Source organism: Erpetoichthys calabaricus, assembly GCF_900747795.2.
Source record: "Erpetoichthys calabaricus chromosome 1 unlocalized genomic scaffold, fErpCal1.3 SUPER_1_unloc_24, whole genome shotgun sequence".
NCBI lineage: Eukaryota > Metazoa > Chordata > Cladistia > Polypteriformes > Polypteridae > Erpetoichthys > Erpetoichthys calabaricus.
Window position 1 is genome coordinate 688,285 of NW_026261590.1, and position 22,817 is coordinate 711,101.

Genomic DNA, 22,817 nt, shown 5'->3' on the forward strand with positions numbered 1-22,817 from the left:
CTATCAGAGCAACATGGGCTCTAATAACACCTGAGCAGTGCCACAGACTGATCGACTCCATGCCACGCCGCATTGCTGCAGTAATCCAGGCCAAAGGAGCCCCAACTAAATATTGAGTGCTGGACATGCTCATACTTTTCATGTTCATACCTTTCAATTGGCCAACATTTCTAAAAATCCTTTTTTTGCATTGGTCTTAATTGATATTCTAATTTTCTAAGATACTGAATTTGGGACTTTCATTAGTTGTCAGTTATAATCATCAACATTAAAAGAAATAAACATTTGAAATACATCAGTCTGTGTGTAATGAATGAATCTAATATACAAGTTTCATTTTTTGAATGGAATTACTGAAATAAATCAACTTTGTCATGATATTCTAATTTTATGACCAGCATCTGTATATGTGTGTGTGTGTGCATGTGTATGTGTGTGTGTGTATATATATATATATATATATATATATATATACAGTATATGGTTGAAATAGTTTTACTGTCAAATAATGCAAACAGTACGTGACACGTGTTTCGCCCTAATTCTGGGCTCATCAGGCGTACACACTCACTGCATCCCCTCTCGGGGCTTCACCTCTGGCGCTGACGTTCGAGGTTTGATTCCCGAGAGGGGATGCAGTGAGTGTGTACGCCTGATGATATATATATATATATAGCTGTACCCGGCCCCGCGTTGCTGTGGCTCAGTCTGGTTAAATGGAAAAGAAAGAAAAGAGAGAGCGCACGTTTCTAATATGCTTAATTTCACAATGCTTGTGGGTATACAATATTTTTTGTTGTTCCGTTGTCTGTGCAGAATGTTAGACTGAATAATATTGTTAAGTTCGTAGATGTCTTTGTTTTTGGCCGCAAGAATAGCTCGTTCACTCAGCCAATCTTGATTCTTATAATTAGTATAATAAGTTATGAGGCAATGAAATTCGTCCTGAGGTCAGATCAACCGGCACCTTTCCGTTCCCAATTTCCAGATTTCTCCAACCCCGTTATTGACAGTTTGCATTATTTGATCGTAAATGCCTTTTTGCTGAAGCGTTAGCTTAGGAATATTTGATTGCACATACGACAAAAGATCACCCCTGTTGTAATTTTGTTCACGACGCAATTCTACATCGAATGAAGCAGCAGCAGATCGATTCGGTGATGGCATTCCCAATTGATTGAGAACTTTGTTCGCGATTTCTAAGCACAAATCTTCAATCATTATCACCACTTAGTTGTAGATTTCTGCTGTGAAATCCAAGTTTATATTTGAATTTTACTTGTGTATTCTACAGAAAATATCTTCAGCCATGTGCGATTTATATTTCTCCCATAACTGTGTTGGAGATGAAGGAGAGCAGGCGGTCAATATGATTGCAAACAATGCACGAATTTGATTTGAATGTGACGTGTTGCACGCGTCATTAATGTATACATCCCAGTGTCAGTTCTCCAATAAATTCAGAGCTTGACATGTACTTCGGAAAGTGGCATGTGTAACACCATTGACAATTCTCAATTGCTGGAAAGACGTTGGACCGGGCACATTTACCAACAGCATGTGAACAAAGAAGCATTCATCTTGATTGGGATGCACGGTGTACAGTCTGCCTATCGTAGTTTCTTTGAATATGCCAGGTTGTCCATTGACTTGCTTTCCTCGTTTGCGTTGTTCAAATGATTTTCTACTCGCATTCCATGTGTAATACGTAGGCACTTCTGAATACAGCAGTGTTTTCACAAACGCGTCATTTTGACATAACGTATAGAAAGCAGTTAACGTTGTAGCTGGTGGATTCAGGGCTATTTGTTGCACATTTGCAGCTGTGAAATAAACGCGTTGTCCATTTTCTAGATGTACTGCTAAGTGAACAACATCTGGACTTCGTTCATGTATGGGAAATGAAAGAATTCGCCATACAGCTTCATTGCTGCTTATGTATCTTCCAGCCTAATACTGTGAGATTTCATCGATATGTATGACCGCATTCCTATCACTTCTTTCTGGTTGTACGCCAAAAAGTGCCATGTCGCTGCCTTTATTCACGTACTTACAAATGTATTTGATCGAATCATTGAAATAGAATCGTAAAATATTTAGTATAGCGTGTGTTGCTTTTACGTCTAACAGATGGCGCTGTGTTTTCAAAAAAAGCATGTTTTTACCTGTCACAGGTTTGACATCTATATAATATGTATATAAAAACGCGCGCGTATTCGAATGCAACGTTGTGTCAAAATTTCAAAGCAATCGGTGAAGAACTTTCTGAGATTTAAGGTTTTGAAGAAATGAACATTTACATTTTTATTTATTTATATATATATATATATATATATATATATATATATATATATATATATATGTACTGTATAGATATGGTTTTGGCAGCCAAGTGCTTTTTTCCAACCTAGAAGTCGTCTCTTGAGATCCGTTTTATCGCCTCGTTGATTGCATGTCTTCCAAGGTAGTTTCAATCCCCATTTCCTGCACCGAGTCATCTCCCCTTTTATGAGTGACTGTGTTAGTGGCCGTACTTCGTACAGGTCTTTGAACGCACTGAATTCTTGTAACTGGTGTCGCCCGTCGGCTACTTTCGACAGGGAATGGAAGCAATTGTCGAGTAACAAAAATTATTTGTAAGTGATTTCGCATTGAAGAAATAGTAAAAACTTGATCACTTGGGTCAATACCTAAAGAAATACACACAGCAAATGCAATTGAGAATACTGTACACCAGAATCTGGATGATTTAATTGTTGCTGTGCGTCTTCATGAATATGGGAGGTTTGTAAGGAAACAAAGCATGAAGGAAACGAAGCTGCTCTTTGGTGAGGTTGAATTTTTTATCAGCGTTTAAACTGTCATAGACATGAATTACAGCACCATCATAATAGGTACACACCCAGTGAGTCACTCGTTCAGTAGCTGCAGAAGGTAATATTTGAATATGTTTTGTATTTTGTGGAATGGGCATTATAGGTATGTCAGGAGTCCACATTAGCAAAACCGCTTGAGGTTGGAAAATTGTATGCGCAGCTAAAATTGCGTTGGATTTGCTCATGTGATCTGTTGATAAATAATCATTATTTACCAACTCATTCATTGCAAAATCTGACAGTGGTAAGATCACTCCTTCCATAACACTAAACACAAACACTAAGTAGACACTAACACTAAAAAACGACAACACCGCCGGGAAGAACACTAAATGAGATAAAGTAAAACACTACTAAACTTTATAACTGCTTTATTGTAGCAGGTGAGGGGATGCTGGCCTATGCTTCTTGTTGCCGCTCCTCCCTGTTAACAACACTTTCACAACAAACACAGCAAAATTCGCCTTAATTCTGCACTTTCTTACGCTTGTTTTATTTCGTTTATTGTACGTATAGTTCGTGGATACAGCTGACTCGAATTGCATGGATTTGGCTTAATATTTACAGATTTTATGGACTCCACTTTACTGGGAACAGCTGAGTCTGTGGATCACGGGACGAGACCTACGACCATTTCTTTGTACCTGGCGATCTAGCACCTCGGGATGATCTGTCTCCGTGATTATATTCGCTATGCTGATCTGCTCCCATTTCATCTTACAGTACTCTACGACCAGGAACTGATCTGATGTTCATACTAACCTGGCTTATGGCTTATGGATCCGGGGCGATCACGACTGAAATTACCAAGCGTTACTGTTTATGGCTGTGTATTGGAACATCCAAATCCTGCTGCTTGCTATCGCCGCTCACCTACGCTACCACACCCGCCTGTCCTACCGGCTGCGTTGTGCTGTGCTGCTTCTACACTGCTAAGTATCACTCACTATTTTAGCGCTTTGAGTACTGAGAAAAGCGCTATATAAATGTAATGAATTACTTTTATTATTAAACACTAAAGTACAAAAACGAAGTAGAAAGTAACACTAAACTGCAACACCGCCGGGAACACCGGCACACCGCGTCAACTAAACACTAAGAAACACTAAAGGAAAAAATACTATTCAGTAAGAAGGCCTACCGCGTCTACTAAACAGTAAAGGAGAAAGGACTAACCGCGTCAGCTGTGGAGCTCAGCTTGGAGCGAAATGAAGTGAATGGGAGGGGAGATGATCACGTGACTCCAACACCCGCCTTAACTCTCCATCCCCACACAAACACAGCCACACGGATACCAACTCTCCTTTATATGTATAGATAAAACAATAAACAACAAAAAACATTTATACCTAACCTTGAGGTTACTAATATACAAACTTAAACATTACGGTACACGTACACTACTAATACAACTTGGACTCCCCCTATAGCTGGTGTTTGACCTTCCCAGGCACCCGTGTCTGCGTTTAGCGTCTGCCCCACCTTTAAAATACCAGTCGGTAAAAACATGCGAGACTTGCTCCCGAAACATACGGTGAAACCTCTGAAAAAAAACATAACAAACAACCTGATGGTAAGACCAAAAATCTTATAAAAGTTAAAAAAAAAAAAAAAAAAATCCTTTTTTTTTCCGTTGTAAACTTGCTGGTATATTGGTCATTGTAGTTCATAGGTAAGACTAATTGAAAGACTTGCCCTGTATCTGTCAGTACTATAGTGTATCAGCATCACGGTGAGGCTATAGCATCACTAGCGGGTCCGCGGCTTCATAAAAAAGGGCCAGTTTTAAATCCATAAAGCCATGTCACTCTCCTTGGCGCGATTGCACGACCGCGGTGAGTTAATGAGGTAGTTGGGGCGAGTTGCACCTGCACGTTTGACTGCGATCGTTGTCAATTGCTTCATTGGCTTCCTGAGGCATGTGATTAAGGCGCTATGCCCACAGAGACAGGGGTATATATTAGTGATGGGCGGAGTGAAGCCTCACTAAGCATCAACACGTTTGAAGCAATTGTGTCGGAAATCGTATCGAAGCTTCGAAGCATTTGACACTCACATCTCTAGTGACACCTCCTGGCATTTTCATTAACGTTACACAAACTTATTATCAGAATGCACTATACCAGGGGTGGGCAAATTCATTCCTGGAGGGCTGCAGTGGCTGCAGGTTTTTGTTCCAACCCAATTCCTTAATAAGAAGCACTTATTGCTCTAGAAACACTTCTGCTTCATTTTAGTTATCTCCCTCGTTAAGATTATGAACCCTTATTGCTTATTTAAGTCTTAAACAGCTGCATTCTTGGTTTTTAATTGCTCCTTATTAACAACAAGATGCAAATGACAAAAGAAACCAGCAGTTATCCATCTTGCTTGTTACCCTTTACACTTGTGTGTATTTATCGTGCACTATTTGGTTTAATTAAATACTTGGAAGGAAAGAGAAGAGAAAAAAGTGAAGGATTGAGAATTACCCATCCATTTTATGCTTTAAAGTATTTGGATGATATCCTTAGAATGGAAAAAAAAAGTCTAGGATATGAGAATGACTTGACATAGCAGAGTTAAAGCACTAACAAACTATGAAATGTAATTATTGGCAAGGATTGTTTTCTAATTAAGCAAATGGGTTGGAACAAAAACCCGCGGCCACTGTGGCACTCCAGGAATGAATTTGCCCACCCCTGCACTATACGATAGCAAGAGTTAAACAAAATAAGATGCATCACCTCATGGATCCCCGGCTCTTTCAATTAGTATTTACATTTGCACTGTATCATTATAATCGCTCCTGTTATTAGTATTATAATTAACCCTCATCTTTTCTGGAGATCACATTTAATAGCCTTAAATGTTTTCTTTGGTCTGACTTAATTAAAACGGAGTAGACAGAAAATAAAGGTTTATCCCTGTACTTTTCCATGATATAGGTAAGCACGTTTGAGAAAGAAAATGTGAAATCCTTAAATCACAGATGTTATTATTTGATCAAGTATTAAACTATTTCATTTATTAATACTTTACAATATTTTTTGGAGCTCAAAAGTAACGAGTTCGCTACGAGAAAAGACGCCGTCAGTGGCTCAATTAACTAAGGTGGTTGCTTTTCAAATTCTGAGCGTAGTGCTAGCCTGAGTTCGATCCGAACTAAAAACTCATCATAATTAATAAAAATTAAAAAAATAATCTCGAGTGAAATCTTTATAACCAATCTGAACTAAATAATTTTGAGAGATACTGTGGAAGGATCGCATAAGAGATCTGTTCGTGAATCATCCCCACTTAGAATCGCCATCGTGATGACTAATTGCGTAAGGCAGCTCACGTATTTACATTAATTCATCTTCTATTCATTGCCATTTGATGTCCATGAACCCCTCCATTGAATAAGGTGATAACAAACCCACTGTGGTAGATCAGGTTGAATTTGCTCTGCTGCACCAAACATTCAAAGGTGTCAATCTGGAGCTCATCAGAGAGGCTGAGAGACACGGCGCAGATCAGTCACCGGCACACCGACACACAGACACACACGGGACACTCCGAGGTGAGCAGTGCATGGATCAAGGTCGGCATTAAAGATCCTCTTGACTGCTGAGGCAACAAAAAGCAGCGGGATAAACACATCTGGACCTGCTGTCGAAAAAGCATTTGCTTTTAACAGCAGCATCCCTCCCTCGTGAACACATCTTCAAGGTCCGGACAGGTGATCAGTAAAAAGTTGTCTTAGTCACAGTACAGTGCAATAATAAAACATTTCCTAAAACATATAGTTGTCCAGTCTGTATCATTCCTAAACAATCTTCCAGTTATAGAGGCGCAATCCCAGTTACTAACACATTTATGGTGTAGCTCTCCCCCCCCCCCCCCCCCACCCCAACACTCAAAGCAAGAACACATTCCACCTTATTAATTTAATATTTAAAATTTTAAACCGCTAAACCCGCCATCAATAACTACAATAACAGTTGAAATCGTCACTCAAATATTTTTTTTTTGTTATAGACATAAAACAAGATGCCATTTCCATTTGGTAGATCTTTACTAGTGTTCTCGCCTTGCTCGCTCTCGGTCCACGGTGGAATTTGCTTTTAAATGGAAAAAAAAAAGACAAACAGACTCTTTTGGGTCACAATTCACAACGGGTGGACGTGGGACCCGAACCCACGCAAGCCTTATTATGGAGTGGCAACACTACCACTGCACCACTGCTATTTTCGGCAGAGTGGATGTATATAATGCATGTTTTGTATGTATGTATGTATGTAATGAAGACAAAACAATGATATATAGATGTATACTATATGACATTCGTTCAGTGTTGCATGAAAACGTTGCATGAGGTGAAGAATGGATATTTATGAGAGTATTATAGTGAGAGATGTGTCTCTTCTTTGCAGCATTATGCATTCTACAAGTCGAAATTTGTATGATGTATAATTTATAATTTTATTTTTTACCACAAAGTATTATCGGGCACAATCATTTAACATGTATGGATCATCCACAAACATTCATTTCAATGGGAATTCTGTCGAGTTTTTGAACTCTGTTGATGCCATATGTACTTCAAACTGGAGCTCGTCAGCACCAAGCAGACATGCACACTGGAATCATCAAGCTTGGTTAGAAGCACTGAGCAGACATGCGTACTAAGATTGCATTGTGACGGAGCTCTGAAGCCTCAGTCATGCGTAGTGCTGAGATTGCGTCATGACGAGCTTCAAATGGAGCTCTGCAGCCTCAGACATGTGCACTGAGTTAACTGAGGCTTCGAAGCCTCGAGCAGATTCAAAGCCTCAGACATGCGTAGTACTGAGATTGGATCATGATAGGGCTTCGAAGTCTCGAGCAGACATGGTCACTGGTTACTGAATCTTTGTGAAGCCTCAGCACACTCAAAGGCATTGACCTCTATATTCTGAGAGTCTATCACTTAACTCTCTAGTTATATTTTGTAATTCGTATTGACATTACACACTTCACTTAATATAGTTAAACTACAATTCAGGTAGTTGCTGAGAAGTAATTATTGTTCTTGTGGTTTGCTGTGATTTCCTTTGTCTGATACATAGTGTCAAAGATATATTGTCATATATCAACTTTATATATATAAAAAGATTAGGTAAATCGTGCAACCTTTTTATGGAACGCTTAATTTTGTTCAAAACCGTACGTCATATAGTATACATCTATAAATATAATTTTTTTGTCTTCATTAGGAGAATACAACAATGATACTCTCGTGTCAATTAAACCAATTTAATGTGCATATGTCAAACAACATATTTCCACATCCGCCGCAGTAAGAACAGTAGTAGTAGTTCAGTTGTGCGAAGCTCGTTGATTATCCCGATTAGGTGGCTCAATGGTATCGCAACTGTCTCTCAGTAAAAACACCAGCGGTTCGCGTCGTCGATCCTCCACTTGTGAAAGGTTTTTTTCAATTCCTCCATTTAACAATATTTTCAGCTTGGACGGATAGCGAGCGAATCGAGCTGTCGAGGGAAGATTGGGCCACCATAGACGGGCAGGGGGCACACGTCCCTAATTATATTGTGTATGTAAAGAGTTTCACTGTAAAACGTAATAAGCTTCATATTTGTGTGTTTGGAGACCCTGGTGTCGTACTGAATTTGTATTGTAGAAAAACAAACTACTGTCCAGCATGCCTAAATGTGTCTTCTCGTTTCTGATCGCTATACGGCACTACCAATTTAAGACAATTCGCTATAAACAGTTTCAGCCAATCAGCGCCTTCTAAACATGCAGAATGACAGTGTGACCCTTTATTGTAGCGGCGCAGCATCTTCGTACAGTCAGTCATTGTCCTGTTAGACTATTTACTGTTAAGTGCTGCTTGAGGTAGCGTTTATAGTACAACAGGTAGCCTACGTAGTTCTTAAATTGGTATTGAAATGCACACACAAGTATCCTAAATTATTTATTGAAATGCCTACATTTACAGTGTCCGTTTTAGGAAATCGTAGTTTTTACTTGTTCCCGTTATTAGGAATTACAATTTCTCAGTGTCACATATTATTCGTTACTACTCGCAAGTCCCGCATCATTGAGATTCTGATTTATATTCGGTATAAGCAATTTTTTAAAAGGAGCGTTAATTGAACTGACTATAGCAGATTTGTCATCTTCTTAAAATGACTTTATTGATTTGATATTGACAATCATAAGGTCAAAAACCAAGGAGGATATGAGTTTGCACGGACTGTGCTGTTTCTTTGTTTTCGTGACATCGCGTCAGTAGAGAGTGCGTCAAATTAACAATGCATTCTGTCCTAAATGACAGCGCATACGCTTTTTGATATTTCCTAAAGGCCAATGTGTCTCAGTTTGCTCATTAATATATTTTGACAGTGTATTTTAGTGAGAATGATTATAAACATATTACCCATGTTCATTTCCCATGTAGATATGTAACGTTTGGTGAGAATAAATCAAAAGTAACAACACATATAATAGTTATGTTGCGTTGTTTATGATTAACAAAATTCATAGTTTATCTGAAATGTTCTACTTATACAGTCGATTTATTCCACTTCTGAAGGTGTACATTGTCGGTATTCTCCATTGCAATTGCCCCAGAGTGTAAGGTGTGCCAGTGCAACTGAAGGGTGGCAGACGAGCTCACGTAATGGGTGACAAGGCACATCCTCACTCTGATGCAGAGACTCTTGTCATGAATATTCCCATCTTGTGCTTTTTCTTGTTCCTGCCAGTTTACTATTATTATTGGACACGTATGTAGAGGGAATGTGTGTCTTATTTTATGTTTATGAAAGGAAGGACGGTAAAGCCTTGAATGAAACTGAGTGTTGATACTTTGGGTGACACGACAGGTGAGGAGCAGGGAACGTTAAATGTGACAGTGACTGCGGGGGATTGTGGGACTGGAAGATGGTTTAAGAATACAGAAACGACAAAAGCTTAGTCTTTCAATAATTTTATTTACATCAATGATTTACTCTGTTGAGCTGCAGTTCGGAAGATTACTTATTTACCCCCCGGCGCAGCCTTTGATAAGATGCATTCAGAAGGAAAGGATGTTGCTGACAAAGTCAGGTGCTTTTTTGAAAGTTTGGCTCCAGATGTGCTTATCCAGCTGCTCCTTCTTGTCAGTACTTGAGTGATCTTTATGTTCACCTCTGGATGAATTCGCAAAGTTTCTTTACAACGTTTTTGTCTCATTAACGCAGAACTCCCGAAGCTTTCCTAAAATTGCAGAAGACAGTTGTGATTAGTTATGCAGCACACGCTTTTACTCACATTGCTTTTTGGAAATCAGTAATACAAATCAGCTACAGATCTGGGAATCACTGAATAGTAAAAACGTTTAATGAGAGTGTCTTGCGCATATACTGGTGTAATGACCACGTCGGCTTTAGTGAAGCGTTTCTTAGCCTCTCTGATATGATCGACATGGCGTAGAGTATATTCTGGATTGTTATAATACGTGCTACCTTACGCAAAATATGCTCATTAATTTGTTACAGATTCTAGGTGGACATGATTCCACACCAAGGAAAAAGGTGCCCCATGTAAATCGTTCATAATGTCTCCAAAATATATTTGTTAACTTTCAGACAAGTACTACTTAACTGTTTTATACAAAATCCTTATTTCAACATATGCGAGCCCCAATTAGGATTTGATCTCGGGTTAGCGAACCTTATCGCTGTAGCAAGAACAACTGCTTTTACGCTTTGAGCCAAAGCGCTTTAACAGACTAGTGAATGACCAAATCGACTGCTGACTGCGCAGATATCAATGACGTCATTACGCAAACGTGACTCAAAATCACGTGACGGGTGCATTTGAAGCAAGCCTCGAAGCGGCGCTTCGATCTCCAGTGCTTCGAAAGCTCGACACAGTGTCGAAACCTGAGTATCGAGCGGCCCATCACTAGAAGCAGCACAGCACAACGCAGCCGGTAGGACAGGCGGGTGTGGTAGCGTAGGTGAGCGGCGATAGCAAGCAGCAGGAGGAGGAAGCAGGATTTGGATGTTCCAATACACAGCCATAAACAGTAACGCTTGGTAATTTCAGTCGTGATCGCCCCGGAGCCATAAGCCTGGTTAGTATGAACATTAGATCAGTTCCCAGTCATAGAGTACTGTAAGATGAAATGGGAGCAGATCAGCATGCTTTGTTTCCTTACAAACCTCCCATAGTTTATGAAGATGCATAGCAACAATTAATTCATACAGATTATGGTACACACAGGAAATGCAATTGCGAATACATTTCTTTAGGTATTGACCCAAGTGATCAAGTTTTTACTATTTCTTCAATGTGAAATCACTTAGAAATAATTTTTGTTACTCGACAATTGCTTCCATTCCCTGTCGAAAGTAGCCGACGGGCGACACCAGTTACAAGTATTCAGTGCGTTCAAAGACCTGTACAAAGTACGGCGACTAACACAGTCACTCATAAAAGGGGAGATGACTCGGTGCAGGAAATGGGGATTGAAAGTACCTTGGAAGACATGCAATCAACGAGGCGATTAAATGGATCTCAAGAGAAGTCTTCTAGGTTGGAAAAAAAGCGCTTGGATGCCAAAACCATATATACACATCTATATAAATAAAAATGTAAATGTTTGTTTGTTCAAAACCTTAAATCTCCGAAAGGTCTTCACCGATTGCTTTGAAATTTTGACACAACGTTGCATTCGAATACGTGCGTGTTTTTATATACATATTATATAGATGTCACACCTGTGACAGGTAAAAACATGCTTTTTTTGAAAACACAGCGCCATCTGTTGGACGTAAAAGCAACACACGCTATACTAGATATTTTACGATTCTATTTCAATGTTTCGATCAAATACATTTGTAAATACGTGAATAAAGGCAGCAACATGGCAGTTTTTGGCGTGCAACCAGAAGGAAGTGATAGGAATGCGGTCATACATATCGATGAAATCGTTCAGTATTAGGCTGGAAGATACATAAGCAGCAATGAAGCTGTATGGCGAATTCTTTCATTTCCCATACATGAACGAAGTCCAGATGTTGTTCACTTAGCAGTACATCTAGAAAATGGAAAACGCGTTTATTTCACAGGTGCAAATGTGCACCAAATAGCCCTGAATCCACGGCTACAACGTTAACTGCTTTCTTTACGTTATGTCAAAATGACGCGTTTGCGAAAACACTGCTGTATTCGGAAGTGCCTACGTATTACACATGGAATGCAAGTAGAAAATCATTTGAACAACGCAAATGAGGAGAGCGAGTCAACGGACAAACTTCCATATTCAAAGAAACTACGACAGGCAGACTGTACACTGTGCATCCCAATCAAGATGAATGCTTCTTTGTTCACATGCTGTTGGTAAATGTGCCCGGTCCAACGTCTTTCCAGCAATTGAGAATTGTCAACGGCGTTACACATGCCACTTTCCGAAGTACATGTCAAGCTCTGAATTTATTGGAGAACGACCGACATTGGGATGTATACATTAACGACGCGTGCAACACGTCACATCCAAATCAAATTCGTGCATTGTTTGCAATCATATTGACCGCCTGCTCTCCTTCATCTCCAGAACAGTTATGGGAGAAATATAAATCGCACATGGCTGTAGATTTTTTCCGTCGAATACACAAGTAAAATTCAAATATAAACATGGATTTCACAGCAGAAATCTACAACTAAGCGGTGATAATGATTGAAGATTTGTGCTTAGAAATCACGAACAAAGTTCTCAATCAATTGGGAATGCCATCACCGAATCGATCTGCTGCTGCTTCGTTCGATGTAGAATTGCGTCGTGAACAAAATTACAACACGGGTGATCTTCTGTCGTTTGTGCAATCAAATATTCCTAAGCTAACGCTTCAGCAAAAAGATCAAAGAATGCAAACTGTCAATAACGGGGTTGGAGAAATCTGGAAATTGGGAACGGAAAGGTGCCGGTTGATCTGACCTCAGGACTAATTTTATTGCCTCATAACTTCTGCAATTTAGTGACGTCAAAAGAAGAATTGGTTGAAAAAGTATTTCCCAATATTCAAACCAATTATAAGAATCACGACTGGCTGAGTGAACGAGCTATTCTTGCGGCTAAAAACAAAGACGTCTACGAACTTAACAATATTATTCAGTCTAACATTCTGCACAGACAATGGAGCAACAAATATTGTATACCCACAAGCATTGTGAAATTAAACATATTAGAAACGTGCGCTTTCTCTTTTCTTTCTTTTCCATTTAACCAGACTGAGTCACAGCAACGCGTGGCCGGGTACAGGTATATATATATATATATATATATATATATATATAATAATATATATGTGTGTGTGTGTATGTATATTTATATATTATAATATATGTACACACACACACATATATATACATACACATATACATCTATACTAATAAAAGGCAAAGCCCTCACTGACTCACTCATCACTAACTCTCCAACTTCCCGTGTAGGTAGAAGGCTGAAATTTGGCAGGCTCATTCCTTACAACTTACTTACAAAAGTTAAGCAGGTTGCATTTCGAAATTCTACACGTAACAGTCATAACGGTCGACAACATCCGCCATGTTAAACTTTCTTATTTATGGCCCCATCTTCACGAAATTTGGTAGACGGCTTCCCTGCGCTAACCGAAACCGATTTATGTACTTATTCCGGTGGTATGACACCACTGTCAGCCTCCATATTGAACTTTTCAGCGGTCTTTGTTACTTAATGGGGCCATCTTCAAGAAATTTGGTACGCAGGTTCCCAGCGCTAACTGAATCCTACTTTCGTACATATATACGTCCATAGCCTGCAGCTCGGTCCACACTCTGAATCCTCCAGGCACTCCTGAGCATAATCTAATTTTGAAGGTTGCGGCACCAATAATGTTACTGAGAAAGTTTCAGCCACCGAAACTTTGTAATGGCACGAGACTTCAGGTCACATGCTTGCAAAAGAACCTAATTGAGGCAACTATTTTTACTGGCGGTGGCTCAGGGGAGAGTTTTTATTCCTCGCATCCCCATTATACCCTCTTGTCTCCCATCTCAATTCAAACACCTCCAATTTCCAGTAAGGCTCTGCTTCACAATGACAATTAATAAGTCTCAGGGACAGACCCTACAAAAGGTTGGCATTGATTTGAGGCAAGATTGCTTTTCACATGGCCAACTATACGTTGCATGCTCAAGAATAAGGTCAGCGCACATCTTGGTCATATTACAACCAGAGGGGCGAACTGACAACGTGGTATACAAAGAGATCCTTAACAAATAATTATTGGTACATTTTCCCTCACCATTGCAATAAACTGGAAAAAGTCAACAGAGAAAAACAACAGAAGTTAGTGCCCAGTGCAGATCTTACAAACTGTTCACAGTACCATTTCTAATCTATTACATCCAATGCAAGTAATTAAGAAAAGCCAAATTAGAAATTTTGAAATGATCGACATTTGTAGCCTGGCACTTCTATTGGCAAAGCATTCCAGATTTTGTTGCATGAGTACAGAAAGCTGCCAGTTTTTATGGTTGATCTTTGAATAATAAGCAAAGCAACGTTTGAGAAAAGAAATGTTGGGAGCAGACACACCAAAATACAGGCAGGGTCTAAAATACTGAAAGCCTTCAAATTATTTAATAGAACCTTGAAATCAATTCTATGTGAGACAGGCAGCCAGTGCAATGAGACTAAGAAAGTTTTCAGAAGAAAAAAAAAAATAGTCCAATACCTTGTGATCACTTGGCAAAGGCACAGCAGATCAGAGCAGCGGTTGAGATGGCGGATTCTAGACGTGCAGACAGGAGGACCAGCCACTACTTCAACATGGCACACATCTCTCCTTCCTTCTTCTTTAACTGCTGCCCCATAACACAGCCAGACTCTTCTACTTCACTGTAACTGTGAAAAACATAAACACAGTAGATATTCACTCACAGAGTTCAAACATTAATAAAGTGTACTCTTAATTCTTGTTCTGCCTCCTTTCTTGGTACACCTGCAGATCAATTCTTACCAAAGTAAACCATCACAATAGATAAAGTTCTGCTTAAAGTCCAACTAATAATAATAATTACTGTGTTTTTTTGTTGGATTTTGAAACAACCCCAACTTGTCATTATATGTAGCATCATTTTTTTTTACATTACACATACAGTAGACATTGTGTTATAATCTCTGTATATCTGAACTTCTAATGTGAGGTGCTCAGGTGTCATTACTTACATGAAAACAAATGTGTTTTTCTCTCCTGTCTTACTTTTGTTTTAATTTAAAATTAAGTCCCGGTTCTTTCAAAATCCAACAACAAAGCACAGTAACTTAATAAAGTAAATGTTATTTTGCAAAACGGAACAACCATCGCTGTATAGTGACTGCTGGTACTAATGCATCTCAGTCTCTGCGTTTGTAAGGATTCACACTGTGAGGCTTTCCTGTCTAAAATTAAAAAGCAGTGTTAGTTACTGGACAGAGTGAGCAAGCATACAGTACAGTATTCAAGCCAGCAAAATATTACAGATCAAGTAATAAATATGGGGAGGCTTTGTAGGAATTGTGCACAAATTACTTCTGAAACTGAAAGCCTTGGTAGTCTTACCTGTAGAAATAACAAATCTATCAGAAGCAGAAGAAAACAACATCCAGTTGTGTAACAGAATTCGGGTACACTGGCATCTGTTCAGCCACTTGGAAGGCTGGTTAGCACCGGGCATCCTGTAGGGTCAAGAAAAAAAATACAATGAAGGGGCATTGTACTTCTAACTGCAGCAATAAGAAAAGTTATTTGTAAGGAGCAATCCTTCTCCATTATATTCAGTTAAATGTGTTTGTGTGTGTTTGTGCTCCTCCTAAACCAACAGCTTAAATGATAAGCTAATGACAAATGACAACAACAGGTGCCCAGCCTGTCGTTGTGCCACATCAGACGCACACCACACTTCTCTGATGGCTTTGGACATCATAAATTTTAAAGTTGTCTGTTTTCTGCCATAGAATTTTTTCTACCAAACATCGTTAAAGAAATCCATTTCAGAATTATGAGTAAATAGTAACCAACTAACTATTCATAAGTATGACATTAATATATCGCCAAAATGTAGTTTAGGTACAAATGAAGACGCATCCCTTCTCACATTTCTTTTACTTTTGCTCCTATTCCAAAATATTTTATAAAGATTTATTTCTGTTACTGTCTTGAATGACAAATCAATATCTCACTGTTTAATTCTTGTTCTTCTTCTGTATACCATTTTGAAGACTAAATGTTAAAAAAAAATGTAGTAACTGTGGTTTCCTTGCTTCATAAATTTCCTATTCATAAGTAGTACTAGGGTGTTGTACCATGTTAGCCATTATGAATGTAGAGAAAAGCCAAGCAAAATGACACCTTTTATTGGCTAACTAAAAAGATTACAATATGCAAACTTTCGAGGCAACTCAGGCCCCCTCTTCAGGCAAGATGTAATTACATCTTTTTTGTTGAATAGTCTGTAGTAAAATTGAAAGCATCAGAGTTAAAAGCTTTTAAAACACCAACAATATTTTAATTAAGGTCATAATTAAAATCCTTTTTTTTTTTTGTACACCACTCTGTATGTTCATTTGTATTGAATGAGTATGGATTTTGGAACTTCAAAGGCAAATATAGAACACATGGAGGGGCAAATGCGCTCTCTCTGCTCTCTCGCTGCTATAAATGTCACGTTACATCTTAGCCAAATATGATCCTTGTATGTTTGAGTAAAGAATGCTGGTGAGATATGAAACATAACCAGTAGTTAATGTACATTACGGACTACTCTTTTGGGTTCATACATTTGTAAATCTCACTCTGAAGGAGTCAGTGCCTCACCAGCCATGAACCTCACCGCACGTCACTGCACTGTTGATGACACTGATGCTGTTTTGAAGACATTTGTAATGAGTTCTGCAGCACACACTTTTACTCGCATTGGGTTTTGGAAATCAACAATACAAATCAGCTACAGATCTGAAAATCACTGACTACTAGAAACATTTAATGAGGAGGGTCTTGCTCACATGCTGTACTGTTGTGATGACCACCGCTTTGTTAACTCTAATGTGCGGTGTCTCTCAGCGTCTCTGACATGATCGACATGGGGTAGAAGAGAAGCTGCACTATTACAATATGTGTGCTGCCTTAAGACAAATATGCTTATCACTTTATGCAGACTAGAGTCCACACCAAGAAACGTAGTTATCAGGTAGGAATCTTTAATACTGTCTCTTGAATGTATTTATTAGTTTCTGGACAAGTAAATTTTAATTTATTGAAATCACACAACATTTCATACAAATAGATCAATTTTTACAACAATAGGAATGAAAACAAATCAACCCCGACCCCTGAGAAAGACAGCATGGCCAGAAGTAAAACTTAAAGCTGGTACAAATAAGTAAACAGATGAATTAGTAAGTGAATACAGATAAATGGAGAAGAAAAAGAAAACGGGAGAGAATCTCCTTCCTCAGTGCTTTAAGAGCTTATTCTAAAGTGTTATTGATTACATCCTGCCAGGTTTGTAAAACGTTCTGCACAGATCCTCTAAGTGAGAGTTAGTTTTTTTTTTTTTTAATTTCAAATAGTATAAAACATCAGGGGCGGCACGGTGGTGCAGTGGGTAGTGCTGCTGCCTCGCAGTTAGGAGACCCAGGTTCGCTTCCCGGGTCCACCCTGCGTGGAGTTTGCATGTTCTCCCCGTGTCTGCGTGGGTTTCCTCCGGGCGCTCCGGTTTCCTCCCACAGTCCAAAGACATGCAGGTTAGGTTAGGTGGATTGGCGATTCTAAATTGGCCCCAGTGTGTGCTTGGTGTGTGGGTGTGTTTGTGTGTGTCCTGCGGTGGGTTGGCACCCTGCCCGGGATTGGTCCCCTGCCTTGTGCCCTGTGTTGGCTGGGATTGGCTCCAGCAGGCCCCCGTGACCCTGTGTTCGGATTCAGCGGTTGGATAATGGATGGATGGATGGATGGATAAAACATCAGTTACCCACAAAAAAAAAAATCTATTTTGTTTTATCTGTGCTCCATGCACTAGCCCTTCCTATGGAAACCGCAAGATTCTAACTCATGTTGGAACAGTACGCAGACGGAGGAGGGCCACTGCTTTTACTTTTTCAGCCAAAGAAGATTGGCGGCCTGGTTGACCAATAGGACTTGTCACTACCCGAATCTGAGGTGCCTACCTGACTTGCTGGCACAGGCGCACAAAAACAACCGAGCAGCGTGCGCTGTGCGCACACATGCTCAGAGCTTTACTATTACGTCCCTGCCTGATCTGTAATTACATCTTGCCTGAAGAAGGGGCCTGAGTTGCCTCTAAAGCTTGCATGTAATCTTTTTAGTTAGCCAATAAAAGGTGTCATTTTGCTTGGCTTTTCTCTCTATTCATAAGTGTAATGTTCAGAACGTTAGACCCTCTGTTACATCTTTCTGTATGGATATTAATATGCTAGAAATAGCTTTTAAAAATGGAAAACACACTAAAATAATTAAAACGTGTAAGATTCTGCTTCATTAACAATGTGTAATGCTATTATCTGCATCTCGGTTTGTTGTAATAACTTAGCTGTTGCTACTCTTGTATATAATGTAGCCTTCATTATTATATATTTGTTAACTTTATTATGGAAAAACTATTGTATTGATGTAATCTGATATCAACATAATAAAGAAATACTGATGGCTTTGAAGGACACACTTTACACCCGTTGAGTGTCAGACGTGCACTCCTAATTATTATTCAGAATTCGACACCTCGATTACATTGTTTTCCTTAATTATTAGCATGCCGTTCACTTCTTTAAGATAAAAAATGTGCAGTGACGTGCGGTGAGGTTCATGGCTGGTGAGGCACTGACTCCTTCAGAGTGAGATTTACAAATATATGAACCCAAAAGAGTAGTCTGTAATGCACATTGACTACTGGTTATGTTTCATATCTCACCAGCATTCTTTACTCAAACATATAAGGAACATATTTGGCTAAGATGTAAAGTGACATTTATAGCAGCGAGAGATCAGAGAGAAGGCATTTGCCCCTCCATGTGTTCTATATTTGCCTTTGAAATTCCAAAATCGATACTCATTCAATACAAATGAACATACAGAGTGGTGTACAAAAAAAAATTCAATTATGACCTTAATTGAAATATTTTGTTGTTTTTAAAAGCTTTTTACTCTGATGCTTTTAATTTTACTACAGACTTCAACAAAAAGGATAACAAGAAAAACAAAAGAAATATATTATTTAAGGTTAAAATTGAGTTTTTAAATATTGGAATTCTTTTTTCTTAGTCTGATCCCATTTCTATTTTTATAAAATTGAAAACTGTTTATGGTCTTACCTTTTATTTGTATGCGCCTAACCTTCTCCACAAAAATCTCCGTCACTTTCCTGTAAAAGTCCTCCTTATTTTCCTTTGGTTTTAAAAGTCTCAATCTTCCATTTTGGCAGTCAGTCGGAACAAAAAATAAAAATAAACAGCCTGCTGCAGTGCACTTGAGTTTCTGATATCGCTAACTTATCTGCGCCTCTGCGTAGAAGAACAGCAGCAACAAGCACCTGTTGGGCTCTCATGCGCCCCCTTCAGTCAGCACTTTACTGTCTGCTCACCTTGTGTCTTTTCACTGCAGTTTTATGTCCGATCAGCAAGACAAAAATATGCTACACACATTCATTAAAGATATTAGCCAGACTGGGGAAAGTCAGGGTGTGTAATAAACGTGTCTGTAAACAGTTACAGTACATTGCCGACATACAGAGAGACAGCAACAGGCAGACCAACCCCACGCGGTGCCATTTAAGTCGAACGCTGTTACTGATATGTGTGGACAGTATAAACTTGCGTGCGAATTTAACAAATATAATGTTAGCATACACTGGATTTTCTCATTACAGTATTCAACTTAATTTTTGCAAGTTAACAACTGGACTTTATCAAAATATAACTATATAATCTATTTAAAAAGTGCAATTCATAATTCATGACAATACCACGACAGTACGAAATGCGACGTGGTGTCGTGTGGAAATTAGCAGGGCCTCTTCTACAAAAGTACCCAAATTGTAAGTATACTCTGACAAACGGAATTTGACCTTGAAGATGGATTTTAAAAGGGTTCCTGTTACAATCATCTAAAATATAGATATCCGCACAGCGCAGCCAGGTCTTCCAAGGTCGGAACTCCTCCCATCATCCTTCAGGCACCTGCAGTTGTACCTAAGATCCCTGGGGAGGTCATCCTTCATGTTCGCCCCACTTGTTGAGTTATCATTTAGGACTGAATGCATTGTTAACGTGTCACACTCTCTGTACTGAGGTGATGTCACGAAAACAATTACAACACAGTCCACACAATCTCTCAGCCTCATTGATTTTTGATCTAATAATTGTCAACATCACAAAAATTACATAATTTTAAGAAGATCAAAAGTCTGCTACAGTTCAATAAACTCTCCCTTTAAAATGTTTTCATTTACAGCATAAGACGGAGAATCTCAATGAAGCAGAACTCGTGAGTAGTGACGAATAATATGCGACACTGAGGAATTATAATGCATAATAACAGGGACGAGTAAAAATTACGACTTTCAAAAATGGACACTAAATTTTAGCAATTCACTATATAATTTAAAGGTAAGTGTGTGCATTTCCAGATTGATTTAAAAATAAAGTAAGCCATCTGTTATACTAAACGGTAACTTTAAACGATACTTCAATGAAGCGCTGATCTATAACAATGAAGGTTCACACTGTCATGTTGGATGGTTGGAAGGCGCTGCTTTGCTGAAACAATTGATTGTGATTTGTCCTTAAAGGGAAGTGCCGTACAGCGATCAGAAATGGAAACACACATTTAAGCACACTGGACAGTTATGTTATGTTTATCTACAATATAAATTCAGTACGACTGTCAAAGTCCTTTGCCAGGTTAAATTGTGACCTCTAATGGCAGAATATTAGAAACACTTGTAGAACTTTTCTTTCATATATTTCCAGGTGATAGTTCAGGCTTCATACGTCATTCGTTCCTTTGTTTACTTGCTGCACGTTGTGAGAATAGTTTGTCCTTTTCTCTTATCACTTGAGCCATTAATGCTGTGCGTCCTTGCGGAAGAATAAGTCTATTATAGATAATTTGATATAAAGAGGTTCAAATGTTTGTTCAGCTTACACATGCAGAGTATTTAAAAGATGTATTTGTATGTAATGTTGTGACTAGTGTATGTATTTAATTTTGTTTACAAACCACAGCAACAGGAATTAAAGTACTTTCTGAATTCAGATAACGTTTGAAGTTAATCCTTACTTCTATATTTGGTAAGGAAAGTTTACAAAAGCAAAGTTGTACCACTGTGGAGTTAATAGCGGCACATCCCGTGGCCAGACATCTGATCGTGTCTACTGTCGTCTGGATTTTATCTCACCCGTATTTCTTACACCATCCTGTCGTACTGAGGCCAGCCCTCATTTATAATGACATCAGTGTCTCCAACTACTCGGATACAAAATTTAATTCATTTTACAGTAAATCTCGTAATATGTATAATAGATTAGGTCAAAGATATGTTATTATGTTTTACATTAAGTATCAGACAAACTAAATTACTGCAAACCAATAACAAATACTGTATTAATTGCCAGCAACTACCTGAATTGTCATTTCAGTCTGTCAGTGAACTCTACCGAAGTGTGTAATATCAAGACAAATTAGAAAATATCACTAGAGGGTTAAATATCTAATGTTTGGTAGACTTGTAACAAAGTACTGTACGGCACTATATGGCTTTGAATGGGTCGCGGCTTCATAAAGCATCCTTTGAACTGCACACGTCTGCTCAGTGCTTCAAACCATGAGGTGCTAATTTCCACTGTGCTTGTCCACTTGATGTTTCAAATCCTTATTCATCGAGCTTCATTTGAACTGTGCATGATGGAAATGTCAGGCGAAATGAATGTTTGTAGGTCATCAATACATTTTCAATGATTGTGCCTGAATAATACTAAGGGTCAAGAAACACAACTCTAAATTATACCTCTTATAAACCTGACTGGTAGAATGCTTAATACTGCAAAGAAGAGCTTTAGTATTACGGGTCACGACTCCTCTCTCTCACCATAATGCTGTCTTCTCATAAATACCCCCTCAAAAGTAAACGCCTCTTGTTTCACATGAGTAACAAATCAAAACGTTTGACTGAACAATTTCAATTGTTGCTATGGTTAATGATTGCAGGTTGATGGGTTTGAAAAATTAAATATTAAAGTAATCACTTTGAATTTGTTCTTTCATTGATTGATTGGGTAGGGGTACACGGTTGTGTTGGTGACTGGGATTGTACTCCTGTAACAGGAAGTTTGGTTAGGAATGATAGAGACAGCAGAACCATCATTTTTATTTAAGGAAATGTTTTGTTATTATACTGTGCTGTGACTAAGACGACTTTTACTGATCGCCTATTCGGACCTCAAAGATGAATTCACAAGGGAGTGATGTTACTGGTAAAGGCAATGGCTTCTCTGAAAGCAGGTCCAGATAGATAGATAGATACTTTATTAATACCCAAGGGGAAATTCACATAATCCAGCAGCAGCATACTCATAAAAAACAATATTAAATTAAAGAGTGATAAAAATGCAGGTTTAACAGACAGTAACTTTGTATAATGTTAACGTTTACACCCCCAGGGTGGAACTGTAGAGTCGCATAGTGTGGGGGAGGAACAATCTCCTCAGTCTGGAGATGATACTGTTCAGTGGATGCAGTGGATTCTCCATGATTGACAGGAGCCTGCTCAGCGCCGGTCGCTCCGCCACAGATGTCAAACTGTCCCCCTCCGTACCTACAATAGAGCCTGCCTTCCTCACCAGTTTGTCCAGGCGTGAGGCGTCCCTCTTCTTTATGCTGCCTCCCCTGCACACCA

At 38.9% G+C, this 22,817-nt stretch overlaps 1 pseudogene; it reads left to right on the forward strand.

The window, feature by feature from the left end:
• LOC127526389 (zinc finger protein 420-like) overlaps positions 1 to 22,817 on the forward strand; it is a 537,318-nt pseudogene that overhangs the window by 22,684 nt on the left and 491,817 nt on the right.